This window comes from Larimichthys crocea, unplaced genomic scaffold (genome assembly GCF_000972845.2).
Source record: "Larimichthys crocea isolate SSNF unplaced genomic scaffold, L_crocea_2.0 scaffold361, whole genome shotgun sequence".
Lineage (NCBI taxonomy): Eukaryota > Metazoa > Chordata > Actinopteri > Sciaenidae > Larimichthys > Larimichthys crocea.
The window spans coordinates 13,161-28,116 of record NW_020854764.1 but is presented as its reverse complement, the minus strand read 5'-3'; the positions used below and the strand labels follow the sequence as shown (position 1 = coordinate 28,116).

General features: G+C 42.7%; 1 long non-coding RNA gene across 1 annotated transcript; it reads left to right on the top strand.

Moving 5' to 3' along the window:
* The first annotated feature begins 13,580 nt into the window (after window positions 1-13,580).
* LOC113745004 (uncharacterized) lies at window positions 13,581-14,700 on the top strand. Its single transcript, XR_003461938.1, has 3 exons — window positions 13,581-13,727; window positions 14,354-14,507; window positions 14,637-14,700. It is a non-coding gene; the product is annotated as an uncharacterized LOC113745004 (long non-coding RNA).
* Window positions 14,701-14,956: the final 256 nt, after the last annotated feature.

Below are 14,956 nucleotides of genomic sequence, written 5' to 3'. Positions count from 1 at the left end.
AAATTAAAAATTTAAAGTCTATCACTTTTTATTTGTTAGAAAGCTAATGACTGTCTCAACTTAACTTGTTCACAATGGATATAAATTTAGAAATTGTCCTCGTCTTCATACCCATTACCTCCCATGAGACACTCCAGGAGTTTCTCTCTCCCCCCTGCGTGTGACGCTCAATACAGCAGTTGATTCAGGCACCAAGCATATGTGTTACATTAATTGTTTCTTTTCACATACAGTAATGACATTATCATATGGTGTTTAAAAAGATACTTCAGCTGATACATATCTTGTTGGCTAACATAAAAAAAGATTGACTCGGAAAAACAGGTTTGGTGAATACAGACATTGAAAAAACTAAAGACTGACTTGTGACTCGACTTGACTTGCTTGACTTAAGCTCTGCTTGGACTTGACTTACTTGATCCTCCTATAGAGAGGACTTGGACTTACTTGAGACTTGAGGGCTAAGTGACTTGACTACTGAGACTTGCATGTATGGGACTTACTCCCATCTCTGTTCCACATCACACAACAGTCCTGGCGACAGATCCATCGCACAGTCAAGCAGCAAGTCATCAACGCAAGCCGCTGCGCACTCAAAGCCCGAGCAAGAGCCGAGCTGCTCGCACACACAAGCTTCATTCGCAAAACAAGAAGCGGAGATAATGGTTCAAGAAGCAACATTAAAAGCAAAAATGCACATTCTACAGAAAGAAAAGGATGCAGCTACACAGCCACCGCAGAAGAGGCAGTGTTCGTGGCTGCAGTGGACATTGCAGAGATAGACTCTCGACATGACATTGACTTACCTCTCTTACCATCTAACACTGCACAACGGACAATGGAGTATGTCCAGCAACACAGCCGTGGCACGTCAGAGCACGTATCCATGCACATTTCACAACCTGCAGTAGAGAAAGTTGAACAAGAAATGAGCCATCTCAAAATTGAAAAGAAGATACTCACCTACAAACAGCTCAGAAGGATGTGAACATCCAGCAAGCAGTGAGTGCCACACAACATACTCCTGCAAACGTCCCCACTGTGCAAACACAAAAAAAGAGACATTTAATCCAACTGTAAATTCAACTTACCTGAGACAGCCTGCGCAGCAGAGGTGGACCATGACAACTCCTCAAGCAGTCAGCAGCCACGCCAGATGTCGCAAAGTACCTCATGAGGAGAGAAGTAGTTACATCTGGTTTGATGGAGTTGATGACCACCCCAGAGAGTTATTGGGCGTGGAAAACCTTTTTTCAAAGTGTCATTGATGAACAGCCTTAACTCCAAGAGAAGAGTTAGACCTCTGATTAAATGGCTCGGGCCAGCACTAAAGAACAAGCAAAAAAGAATCAGAGCCATACACAGCACAACTCAGCTGCAGGGCTAAACATGGTTTGGCTAGCAGACACCTATGGAACCAGGATCACAAACAGAGACAATGTGGAGATGGAGAGAGCTTGGAGATCTCTTACTTGAACTTGAATATGCAAAGGAAGGAGGGTTCCTCCCAGGACTAGCATATTCGACACATCACGGGGATGAACCCCATCTTAGAAAAGCTCCCATTTTAGTATCCAAGAAAGGTATTTCCCAAGGGTCAAGGTACAAAGAATACAACCATGTCCCTATCCACCCGTCTCTTCTTCTCACAGTTCAGTTTAAAATCAGAAATTACCCTAGCTTTATGATACTCAAGCTCACTACTCAGGTTCCATCAAGACAGAGAAACCCACAAGATACAACAACAAGTACAGTGTCAGTGAGGAAGACTGGTTGAAGTTCTGTATCTGCTTTTAAGCTACGGTGGCTCCCACAGGCTCTGTCGAAAAAGGAGTTATAGATCCAAGAACATCTATGCCCTCTACATAACAAGCCTCCCGCTCTCAGAAAATGCCACACCTTCTGCAGCAAGCCCATAGAAGAGCGTAAACCTACCTTAAGGAGAAAGAACATCTGCTTCAAGTGCTGCAGCTCGACCAAACATAGAGCAAAGACGGTGACAAAGAAATACTGCAGAGAGTGTGGCAGCAAAACTCACACATCAGCTTACATCCTGGTCGAGCACCCGGGTCTCAGAAGTCCCAGCAGATCAAGGTGAAGAGGAGGAGACCCCAAAAAGTCCTCCAGGAGCTCTCCCTGCAGTAACGTCAAAATGTACAGAGGTTTGTGGAGAAAGCACCAACGCCAAATCCTGCTGCAAAATATGTTTAGCTACCCTGAAGATCAGCCAGAAAAGATAATTCAGACATATGCAGTGTTAGAGGACCAGAGCAATCGTTCACTGGCTCGCCCTGAGTTTTTCAATCATTTGCCTCTAGAAAAAACCATCTCCATACACTTTAAAGACGTGTTCTGGTGTCATGGAAACTACAGGGTGGAGAGCAGCAAAGTTTGTGGTGGAATCCGTGATGAAAAGATCAATCAACTTCCAACTCTCATGAGTGGTGAAATGATTCCAGACGACAGAATGAAATCCCACACCTGAAAGCCCGCTATTTCCCTCATCTGAGACATTTAACAAACAAAATACCACCTCTCAATAAAAAGCGCAGATCTACATCCGCTAGGAAGAGCATTTTGAGAGTGGCACAAAGTGGAGGCAGCAGTGTAAGGTAACCAGGGACCCCTACGCACAACGTCTTAACCTCGGGTGGGTTTGTAGGAAACGTTGTTCTTAGACCGAGCTCACAAACCACCCAGTGTCGGAGTCTACAAGACACACACATTGCCAAATGGACGGCACCATGTTAAGTCCATGTCTACACAAAATACAAGTAAAGAGTCACTTATGACAAAAAACACTCATCACCCAAGTACTGTGAGCTGCACATTCCAGGGCGAGGAGACGAAAACTGGAGCACGTCTTTGACAGTCCCCCTGATGAAAAGAAGTAGCTCTGTCAGTTGATGAGCAAAGATTCTTAGACATCATGGACAAAGAGGTTTACATGGATAATGCAAACAGCTGGGTAGCACCACTGCCATCTGCAAACCTCGCCGCCGCTTCCAAACAACAAAGAGATGGCTCTGGCAACGACTCCTATCCCTTCGATGAACTCTAGACAAACGCCCAGACATGCAAGACATTTCCTGGAGTTCATGAAAATATTTGAGAATGATCTCATGCAGAACTATCACCAGAACTAGGCAAACATCAAAAGGTGGGTACTTACCTCTATTCGGAGTCTATCATCCTCAAAACCAAATCAAATCAGAGTGGTTTTTATTCAAGTGCCAAAATAGAGGGTGTGTCACTGAATGACGTGTTGCTCAGCGGGCCAGACTTAAATAACTCCCTGCTGGGTGTCTTAATGCGCTTCCGGAGAGAGAACATTGCAGTTGTTTTTTTTTAACCTATGAATTTTTTGCTTCTTTTTAACCTGTTAATGACCAATGACTTTTATAAACAATTCATATCAAGAGTAAGTATCAAAATTTCTTTCTGTGTAATTCGAAAATCTGCCATCACTCGTTATCCTGAGTCAGATGACAATAGCCTAGTTGTTTTGTGTGTGAGAAAGTGTGTGTGCATTATTCCCCACCACTTAATTAGTCAAATAAGTCATGGTTTTTAAACATTGTGGTATATCAGGCATTATCACTTTATAACAAAATAATTTCAAGCCACACGTCTTTGTCTTTTTTGCAAGCAGGCACAGCGTTTATTGTGCTCTATTGTGTCAGGTTGATACACTGAACTGATCAAATTTCAAACTTGTGATAATATGTGAGCAATGAAGTTCACTCACTGGACAATGAACCTAGCCTGGTCACCTTGGTCACTGCTGAAGAGGCCTAGTTTCTTGCCAAGCCAATCAATAAGCCAAACAGGCAGAAGATGAGTATTTAGAACATAGAAAGTTAAACTCAAACAGAAATGGGGTGATCTGGCCTGTCAGAGAAACACTTCTGTGTAACATTTGTGATTGCCCACATAAGGTTAAAATTGTGACAAGATTAACGTAAGAATAAATGCCTGTGCCACAGCCTCTGAAAACGTAAAATAATGAAAATCATTGCTTTGAAAATAAAGAATACCTCTACCAGCAGCAAGTAGGTAGGGCTGTTGACAGTGTGATACAATGAACTGATCAAACTTTCTTTCAACTTGTGATAATATGTGAGCAGTGAAGTTCACTCACTGGACAATGAACCTAACCTGACACCCCAAGAGGTGATATTTTGTGTGTTGTGTGTGTGTGTGTGTGTGTGTGTGTGTGTGTGTGTGTGTGTGTGTGTGTGTGGCTAAATACACACATACTGAAATACTGCATTGCTCATTTTGTGGTCAGGTATCTATGGTAATTATTGAGAGAGAGAGAGAGAGAGAGAGAGAGAGAGAGAGAGAGAGAGAGAGAGAGCAATATGAAAAACGATGTGAGCCTACAGTAAGAGTTGTGAGCCATTACCAGTGGCCATTACACTTGCAAAAAATCAAACTAGTTAAAACCTTTGCACTGAGTTGTGACCGATGGGGTCTCATGATCACACCACCATGGCTAAACACACGTTCAACTGGGGCACTGGATGCAGGGATATGTAACAGTCTTACCACCACCTTGAAGAGAGAAGGAAGGGTGTGTCTGTTCAGTGTCCAGAAGTTGAGACAGTTCTGTCCATTACAAATGTCCAGGTAGTGTGTAAGCTGCATGTGTGGTGTTGATGCTGGGTCCGTCTTTTGCCTCTTCTTCTGATAAGATGCAAAGAGCTTGACTGTGGCTCTGTTCCTGGGCTCTTTCTTCCTCTTCAGTGCGTCGGTTTGTTGGAGTGACTTGCACAGCTTCTTCCAGAATCAAGTCTTGAGCAAAAGCAAAAACAAAATCACTCAATCACCACACCAAGTAATATGATAATGTATACCACAATATTTTTATACATGGATTAACTTGTATGGAATAACATGTATTTACAATAAAGCTGTAACATACCTTTGATCATCTTTGACACCTCCTCCTTAGTGCTGTCAGGGACCAAAACATCATGTATGACCCACATGCTGCCAAAAGAAGGATCCAGCATGGCTGCCTTCAGATACAGTGGATCAGAGAAGGGCAATGGCTGGCAATCAGATGATGAGTTTTCTGCCATCTTCACATTGACGAAAATCCCCTTGAACCTCCTTTGAAGAGATGTCTGTAAGGTTTTGATGAAGGCACCCAAGTAGCACATAGTGCCTTTTAGGTTTTCCAGATGGTGGTTGAGGGAGAGGACACAGGGAACCACTGCACTTATGGTAACCAATTTTTCGCCTTGAGTGAGGTCAGTGGCTTCGGCAAAAGGCTCAAGCACACGCACCAACTCTTGGATTTGACTCCATTCTCTTGATGTGAAGGTTGTCTCTTTGTGGCCAGACTCTTGTAGAATGGCTGTGAGTTTTGTGGCGTCACATTTCAGTACTGCTTTTAACTGCCTAAGCGTTGAGTTCCAACGCGTGACAACAGAGGCAGGGATGCCAGATTGTCCAAACTCTCTCTCAAAAATGTCCTTGAAAGAAGTGCTGCTGTGGAGTAAACTGCTCAGTTTGCTGGCCTTTGCCAGAGCTGCATTAGCTATTTTTGTGTCCTTTAAGCCATCCCCGATGACCAACTGCAGCGTGTGGGCAAAACACTGCTGTCTTGTCTGAGATTTATCTTGGAGAAAACCATCCACCCTCTCTTGGTCTTCGACTGGCAAGTCAGTCCACAAGTTGTTGTCCTCCACTCCGTCATCTTCGTCATCCTCTTCATGTTCCGTCATGTGTTGTGGAAAACAAGTGCTGAATGCTTTCCGCATGTTTGCAGCATTATCGCATATGATGTGCAATAGCATTTTTTTTATTTTGTACTCTTCACAGATTTGCTCGAATTCTTCACATATCCTTTCCCCTGTATGGGAACCGCTGAACCTATTGCAAGCCAGCAACGCAGATTTCAGGACTAGTCCACCTTCTCCATTACCCAACCAGTGAGCAGTAATACCCAGGAATCCTCTCATTTTGCGGTCTGACCATATGTCAACGGTGACAGATAGATTTTCAGCATTTGCAAGACAGTCCTTTAGTTTTGTCTGCTTTTCCAGCATTACACCATCCAGTTTTGAAGTTAGAGTTCTTCGGCTTACAGGGTTGTTTGCATTACCAATCATAAGTTCATGTTATGCAAATGTTATAATGCAATGTGATATGTTACTCATGGAATATCAAGGAGGGACTTCAGAAGTTCTCAGATTACTCTATATAGCAGGTTGTTTAGAGCATAACATTTAGCCCGGGCCACCCATATCCCTGCAACACTAGGCCTAGCCTTTTGTAATAATTATGGTGCACAGCAGGTTTCCACAGTGATCGGCCTACTTAATTGTCAATTTATCATTAAAAAAAAAGTAATGAGACATTTCAACTGTTATTATTCATGTTGCTACCAGATCATTCTTGTAGATGTTCGTTTCTTGTTGTTTTAGTGGAGGGAAATGAGGAGGGAGAACTGTCCTTTTTCTTTCGAATAATGCAATGTCAGAGCTTCTATTAACCTCGTCTGACAGCATGGCCACTGCCCCAAAGAAGCCTCGTTGATTAAGCTAGTCCGTCCTTCTCAGTGGCGTGCGGTGAGGTCTGTGGCAGGGTAGGCAGTGGCCATTCACACTATGTAGCCTAAATTCCATCCGAACACTTGAAAATCCTAAAGTTTTTTTTTCATAGATACTCCTTATTAGTAATAGTAATACTTACTTAATTACATTGTTCTCATTCTGAGGTACAGTGGCATTCTGGCAGAATTTAAGATTTAAAATATGTAGGCCCACTGTATGGCAGTATGCCTACATACAGAAGTTGAAGTAATATTGAAATATACAGCACATCTTTAAATGAGGAAGGTGAACAAAATACAAGACTACTGAGAGACATGCAATTTAATGTAAGATTTTAGCTCATGTAATTTACATAATGCCACAGGTTGCAAAGGTATGCACTGCAAACACAAACAGCTTAGCAAAGTAGCCTGACAAAAAAAAAGGCATACTACCGGCGTGCGCTATTTCGAAAACCCAGACATTTTCGCTGCTTTAAGTGCGATGTGTTGATGCTGTAGTGCAATGTGCAATGCGCTTTGAACTGCGTTGACGTCTGACACTCGCTCCACATGCACAGCACTCCTGTTCCCTCACCTCTGTAACTGTTGCTTGCTAACTCGGACGGACACGAAACGGCAGCAAATGATGTAGCCAGCTCATAAGTAGCAAAAGGCGCCAGTCCTATACTGTTCTTGACATTCAATGGTCAGTGGCTGCAGCGTGCTGCTCATCAATGGCCAAGAAAAGCGTTTCGCTTTGAGTAAACCGGGACATTTCACAAACAACCACAAACCAGGGCTGTCCCGGGCAAACTGTCTGTGTCTGGTCACCCTAGTTTAAGTGCAGGGATGCAAATGCATTGCATGGTCAAAAAGAGAACTAGTTCCAATTTAGTTTGCAGTTGTTTTTCTTCCCCTCTTGTCCGTATGTTCTTTTAAATATAATGTCCTGCCTCAACTAGCTTACTCTGAACGTAGGTGTTTGCATCAATGAGCAAACACCAAAAACGCCACATTTTAATGTTGGCTAGCTAAAACAAATAGCAGGCTATACTGCAAGCAGCGTGAACGTTTATAACCTACTTAGCTGTAACTGTAGAGCTTTATTTTCAGACTATCTGCTTGGAGCCATTTAGCCAACTACTTTTTGTTTTAGGTGATATTAAAATATAACGAATTAAGCCACTAGCCTGGTAATCTCTGTAGTAGAAGTCTCAGATGTTAGCACAGCCAAGCAGCAAAAGTTAAATCATGTTACTCACCTTTCTCTATGAGCTGTCCTGAAATGTCTGATGAAGTTAGAAGTGGTGCTTGCAGTATCCGTAATTTTAAATTGCATATGTTGCACGTCGCTCCTCTTTTAGTCGAAGTTTGGAATACTCTTTGAAACCGAACTGTACAATTCTCGGAATGGTGCTGGGGCTCTCCATCTTACTACCATCTCCCCAGTTGATCACTCACGTGCACCTTGTGTGCACGCACGCCGTCTTGGGAGGAAGTGGGGTTGCCAGGTTTGCTAATATGCAGCTGGTCAGGAGCACCCACGCATAATTTAGCAATATAGATCTAATTAATTTAAAAAAAAAAAACGTCAGTTTTTTTAGTGACTTGCCAAGTCACATGATGAAAGTCAAGTCAAGTCGTAGGTCAGAAAGAGCAAGTCAAAGTCAAGTCAAGTCTTTTTGATATTGATCACAGTAAGTCAAGTCAAGTAAACCTGGCAACTCGAGTCCGACTCGAGTCGATATCCCAACTCGAGTCCCCCCATGTATATGTGGAAATGTATAATAATGTTTGAATAAAATAGATGTGTGTTAAATGCTTGGGTAAGTATAAGGTCACACAGAGTATATTGCTTTTGAGTGTTGTTGTAACTAGTATAAGGTTTTGCAGGAGTTTGCAGGGTCAGGCCTACACACATTATTATATTATCTGAAGTGCCTAATAATCATTTAAGAATATTAAATGTGTGATTATGTTGAACTATTGCTTTTAGAATGTTGTTAACCAGCAGAGTGTTTTTTGCAGATTACAGTTTTGTCTAGTGCAATCCCACGCCTGAGATATGTGTGTGAGCACAACTAGAACTGTTACAAAGCATCTGAATCTAGGCACAGAGTGTACCCAAGGACAACGGCTGCACCCAGCAGCTACCCTGTATGAAGATAATAACAATATGTAACCGCTTGTGTGAATTAATAAAACTAGGCTGGAGCCTGAGAGAGTTCAGAACTCAGCTGGGTGTGATGGTGAACGGACTGCAGAGTCTGTCAAAGCTGTGTTCTCCCCTTGCAACAGGTGAAACTGGAGATAGTACTTTTTGTCTTCTTTAAACTCAATATCTCTCTGCTCTACATCAGGTCTACAGAATCGGGGGTGGTTTGAATCACCACAACAATTGGGGGCTCGTCCGGGATCAACTGAAAAGTTGGATCAGACCTGATTGAAACATTAATTGGTTTCATTGGGCTTAAGGACAGGTACGAACGGACAAAGGACACGGGCCATGGCAACATAAAGGTAAGCAGAAACTTGATCTGCATTGACCACCACTAAATTGAAACGTGTCCTAAGTCTCAGTAGTAACTTGTCTATAAATTAAGAGATGTGAATTTGAGAAAAACAAGGCATTAAACTGTGATGTTTTAAAGAAAAAAACATAATTAAAAAAAAAATCTGTGAGTTGAAGATAGCAAGACCAGTATTAGGAACCTGTGAGCATCTATTAACAAGACCAGAACTTTGTAAAAAGCTGTGAGTCCTCTGGATAGCAAGACCAGTATAGACCAAACCTGTGAGCGTCCATTGACACAGACCAGTGTCCTCGAGTGTGGCAACTCCCACATATTCTGACGAGGTATTGTTTTAGCTGGTTGGGAGACCCGGGAGCTGAGGACCCCCCGAAGTTAGCCAAAGTCTGTGAGTTGAAGATAGCGAGACCAGTTTAGGAAACTGTGAGCATCTATTAACAAGACCAGAACTTTGAGGTAAATAAGAGTCCTCTGGATAGCAAGACCAGTATAATAGACAAACCTGTGAGCGTCCATTGAATCTTAAAGTGTATTTGCTTGCTCTTTAAAACATCAAATGTCCTATATGTGTTGATTTTACATGTATTTGTACAACTATACATATAGTGCTAGAAAGTAGTACAATCACGAGTGTGAATGGTGGAGGTTCTGAACGCTGAAACATAACTGCACTATCTAGGCGTTGTGGATTAAGTGTACAGTCCCACCATGACTAATATAAGGTCTGGTATCATGATTCAAGGCTAGTCGGCCAGACCTAGATAAAAACATAACATAATCTTTGAGAAGCTAAAACCCCGCCGTGAGTTGTTCATATAAGTACACTAGAACAACAAGATTGGAGTAAAAGGTCCCAGTAAAAACTTAGAAGCACGTCTGGAAACACTAGCTTAGTTTGAACATCCATAATCACTCCTACAAAACCAGTCAATACACGCACACACAGGAAGAAGACAATTGGGGTAAAGCATGTATGTGAATGTGTATGACTGCTAGCTCACTGGAATCTAGATTAAGATTTATTTGTGTTGTGAATAGTACGAACAAAAGATCAATAGTACTTTTATTCAGAAACTCTATAGCCACTCTTATCCGATAGTGGTAATTGATTAAGTTTGGCAGTTTCTGACAGCAGGTAACCAAACCAATCAGACATGAGACTGAGATGAAAGAATTGGCCGAAGCACTATTGCTTCCCAAAAAAGTAGCAGTCATAAAATGTAAAGGACACAATGTAGGGACAGACAGAGTGACACAGGGAAACAACGCAGCTGACCAAGCAGCAAAACAGACAGCAGGGTACCTGGACAAGACAGAAAAGACGGTACTTATGTGTTCAGAGACTGAGCTACAAATCTGTGCACAGACCAAATTGAATTGGTTAGATGCTTTACCACTAGCTTTGATGTCTATCAGAAGCTCAGTAAACCAGACCACGAAGTTTACGCCGCATGAGTTGCAAACAGGGAGAGCGTTTCCCGGACCACATTCCAGACTTCCCTTGGTTCAGCATGAGGAACAAAACCTAACCTCTAAAGCTTTTTTCCATGAACTGCAGGGTTTAGTGTCAGCATTCTCCAAACAGGTCACAAGCCAGCAGGAGGCGGGAAAACACACTCCACCCCCGGAGGCAGAGTGGGTCCTTCTTCGGGTCACCAAGAGGAAGTGGTCGGAGCCAAGGTGGACAGGACCATTCCAGGTGACAGAGAGAACCTCCCACGCCGTCCGCCTGAGGGGAAAAGGAGACACCTGGTTCCATTGGCGCCAGTGCGCAGCAGCTGAGGAGCCACAGCGTTCCTTGAGCGAGATCCAGACGAATCTCCAAGAAAAGAGCACTGAGTCGGCTGATTCAGAGACAGATCCCACCTCAACATAAGGGGCGGAATAATCCCCTGGTGGTGATCATAGGCTCCAGGGCAGTCTACCCCTGGGTCTGAAGAAAGAAGATCTACAAGAGGCATCGTGTTCAGTTTTATTATTCATTCAACTATAACTTTTATTTTTATTTTATCATTTACTCACCTATGTGTTATTAATCATCGTCGCATATTGCTAAAGAGTTGTGTTGATATAGCCATAAATAAGGTCGCAAACTCTCCTAGGGGTGGTACCGCCTAGGACACAGAGATAGAAAAGGTCTTATCAACCAGAAGGTTTTGCTTGCATATTATTTTACTCAACTTCATTTTTATTAACCGAAAATAATAGTGTTTGGTCTGAATACGTAAATGCATAACCACATTTCCTCCCCATTAATCGTGGCTTTGATTGGTATCTCTATTGTAATTGTGTCTTTCATCCTCTGGATTTACTGTGAGTTCCCCACCCAGAGTTGTAACCCCAGCACTTAAGCCGGATGTTGGGGATCTAGAGACAGAATGAGGTTGCTGACAATATTGAGTTTCTCCCTAGCAGTAGTGGAAATATTGACAGTCTCAAAAGAGACAGCCATAGAAAAATGTGGCACTGACTCCAACCTACAGCATACTGCCGGCAATGGGATAATCGTATGTAGCCCCTCAAATTCCACCGCGATAGTAAGCGTGCCGTACTCAGGACTGTTTAATCAGTGGGGGCAGAAAGGAACAGACTGGGGACCCCAATATGACTGGTATCTTACCATAGGGTTTAGCGGTTGGGGGGACCTGGTGGCAGAGACAGGTTATAATTGGAAGGATTGGTCTGTAGGGTACGCCAAGACAGTGCGGAAGAACATAACAATGACCAAGACGGGTCAGAAGTTGACAATAACACACAAGACAATTAGTGCGACCAAAACAAAGATATGCATGAGTCTCTACTTATGGGCTTATACCTCTGGAAAAGACCCAGTATACGACATAGCTTTGTGTTGGGGAAATTGGACAAAGACTCAGATGCATATGAACACCGCGAAGAAAGGAGTCATTGCAGTCAGTCTCTCGGAAAAACCGGACACTGATGAATGGTTTCAGATAGCTACAGGGATCTCTGGAGAAACAAATAACTGGTTGCTCGTAGCAGAACAGGCAGGGAAAGTGACAGGAGGGGACTGTATAGTGTGCATGGAATCTAGACCCCTTCTACAGATCGTACCTGCTTCTTTAACGGCAGATTGTTTCATACCAGTCATGAACTATACAGTCCCAACAGAAAACTGTATAGAATGGGACAAAGCATTCCCTGTGACTAACACAGTGAACGCCCTATGACATATGCCTTGTATCTGTTTTGTGTGTGTGTTAATAAAACTAGCCAAAAGCTGTGGGACCCCAGAACTCAGCAGGGCGAGAAGGTGGACAGACCGCGGGGTCTGTTAAGATTCAGAGCTGTGTTCTCCCTTTGCAAAGGTGAAACTGGAATCTGTCTTTGTCTCCTTCATTTCAGACATCTCTCTGTTTGTATTTCAGGTCTGCAGCAATTCGGGGTGGTTTTGCAACACCACAACACCCCCCAATGTCAGGCGTACAATTACGTATTTTGGAGGTCTCACACATGCACGCGCGCATACACCTCCACAGCGCCACCTAGGTGCGCGTTTTTGGCGGTGCCCCTCGCCACGGTTTTGCCCACGTGCACGAAACTCGGTATGTATGTAACATGCCCAGACGCACAAAAAAGTCTCTTGGTGCCCCGGGCTACAGTGAAGCGTACGGCGTCCAATTTTGCTCAGATTTGGCCTTTTCCCGTTTTTGCCTCATTTCCAGGGGTCGCATTTGAACGAACTCCTCCTAGGGATTTCGTCCGATGTGCTTCAAACTTGCCGTGTGTGCTCTCAAGGCGTCCACAATGAAAAGTTATCAAAATCACAACTTTTTATCAGAGGGCGTGGCCGTGACGGTGCGTCAAAGTGGACGCTGCCAATTTTTTCACAAAAAAACAAGACTCCTTTGACTTTTGGTCTGATTTTCGGGCAAAAGGGTGCAGCTATCATATACTTTGTCAGAGCTGTCTGAAACTTGTTGTGATTGTTAACAGCAGTATTATGCACAATCCGGCTGCATAATTAATGAGGGGGCGGGGCAAAAGCGCTCTATAGCGCCCCCTTGAATTTTTCTTTCGAACAGCCCCGCCACAGTTTTGGTCACAGAATTATGAAACTCAGCCGAATTGTAGAACATGCCAGGACCTACAAAAAACTCTCTTGGAGCAATAAGCCACAATGAACAGGAAGCGAGATATTTAATAACGAATATCGCCATTTCCGGTGTTTCGGCCTGGTTGACAAGGGGTCATGTTTGAACGAACTCCACCTAGGGATTTCATCCAAGTCCCTTCAAACTTGGTAGGTGTGTTCACATACACTTCCTGAGTAACAGTTATCAAAATGATGAATTTTGGGGAAACGGTGTGGCCATTTCCACATGCGCACATTTCGACGTGCGCGCATATGCGAGGGCCCGACCATCGCTGCTTGCAGCTTTAATTTCTTTAATGTTTCTAAGCTTTCAGGCACAAGGCAGTTCTCGTTCTGTGGCCCAGTCCTTTTTCAAAGAGGTGATTCTCCTGCCAGACCACAAAGTTACACATGTGCCAACGCGTGCCAAAAAAGCATGGCTTTTTGAAAATGGCCACATCAGGTCTGCCTTGGAATTTGGCTGTGACTGGGATTCTGACAGAGTAATGGAGGCAATAAAAACAGCCTTCCAGCCAGCTGTGGAGGGATGCAGGTAAGTTCTTGAATTGTTTTGTTATATTTGTTACCTCTTTTCATTGGATATTTGCAATAATACCACAACATACTATACTATGAAAGCTTCATTTTAAGTGCCTGTGTGTTGTGAATTAAAATATTATTAATATTTTATTATTTGACATTCCCCTTTGCTGCTGCTCATTTCTGACATGCTTGCTGGGATATATAACATGATGAACACACATTTTGTCAATGCATTATGGTTGTAAATAATTCATAACAGTTCCATTGAAGTTATACTCAACTGAGATGTCCTGGTAGCTCACCTAGAGTGTGCACCCTATTTACTAAAGGCCAAGTCCTTCCCACAACAGCCAGGGTTCAAGTACAACCTGGGCTCTTAGCTGCATCCCATCCCCTCTCTCTCTATCTCTCTCTCCCTTTGCTGTCTGTCTACAACTGATTCTATAAAATAAAGTTAAATTATGAAAAAATATATTTTAAAAATGTATACTCAACTAAATAACAGAAGTAAACAGAAGTTGGTTGAACTGAGAAAATGACAGAATGTATATTTTTGTGTTCATACGAATGATGGTGATGGTGTGCTCTTTTAGCTTTAACGGAATTTTCATGCACAGTGTGTTTTCCCTTCCTTAGGTTAGAAATACTGCTGCCATGCTACAACAAACTTGTTGAGCCATCCCTTACCCCCACACAGAGTTTGAATGGAGACCTTGTGAAAAAACTGTTTCATCAGAAGTCCATTTATGTCAGGCCTGACAAGATCATTTTAAGTGAGGAAAAAGAATCTGTAAGTAGTACTGACGATTTCAAGACATGTTTATGACAGTGGCAGTCACAACGGCAATACTGTATTTTACACTTGATTTATTGTATTGTATTATTATATTGTATTGTATTTATCTGTTTGCATTTACAGTCAGTTTCTGACGGAGAAAGCAGCTTTACAAATGACCCTGGTTTGGCAGAAATATCTCACACGGGTAAATATTTTTACACTATAGCATCATTTGTTAAGTAATCTATTTAATTTTAAGTAATATTTTTGTGCAGAAAAAAAATGTTTTGTACAAGACCTAAATGTGTTCTGGATGCTCACTGTCATATAAGTTAAATGTTACTCAAAAGTTTTTTTTTTTTTTTTTTCCATGTACATTTTTCAGCCATCGGTAGTACGCCTGACGTTTCCACAAGTTGTCCCAGACATCCCACTTCTGAGGCCTATTCCCCTTCCAGTCA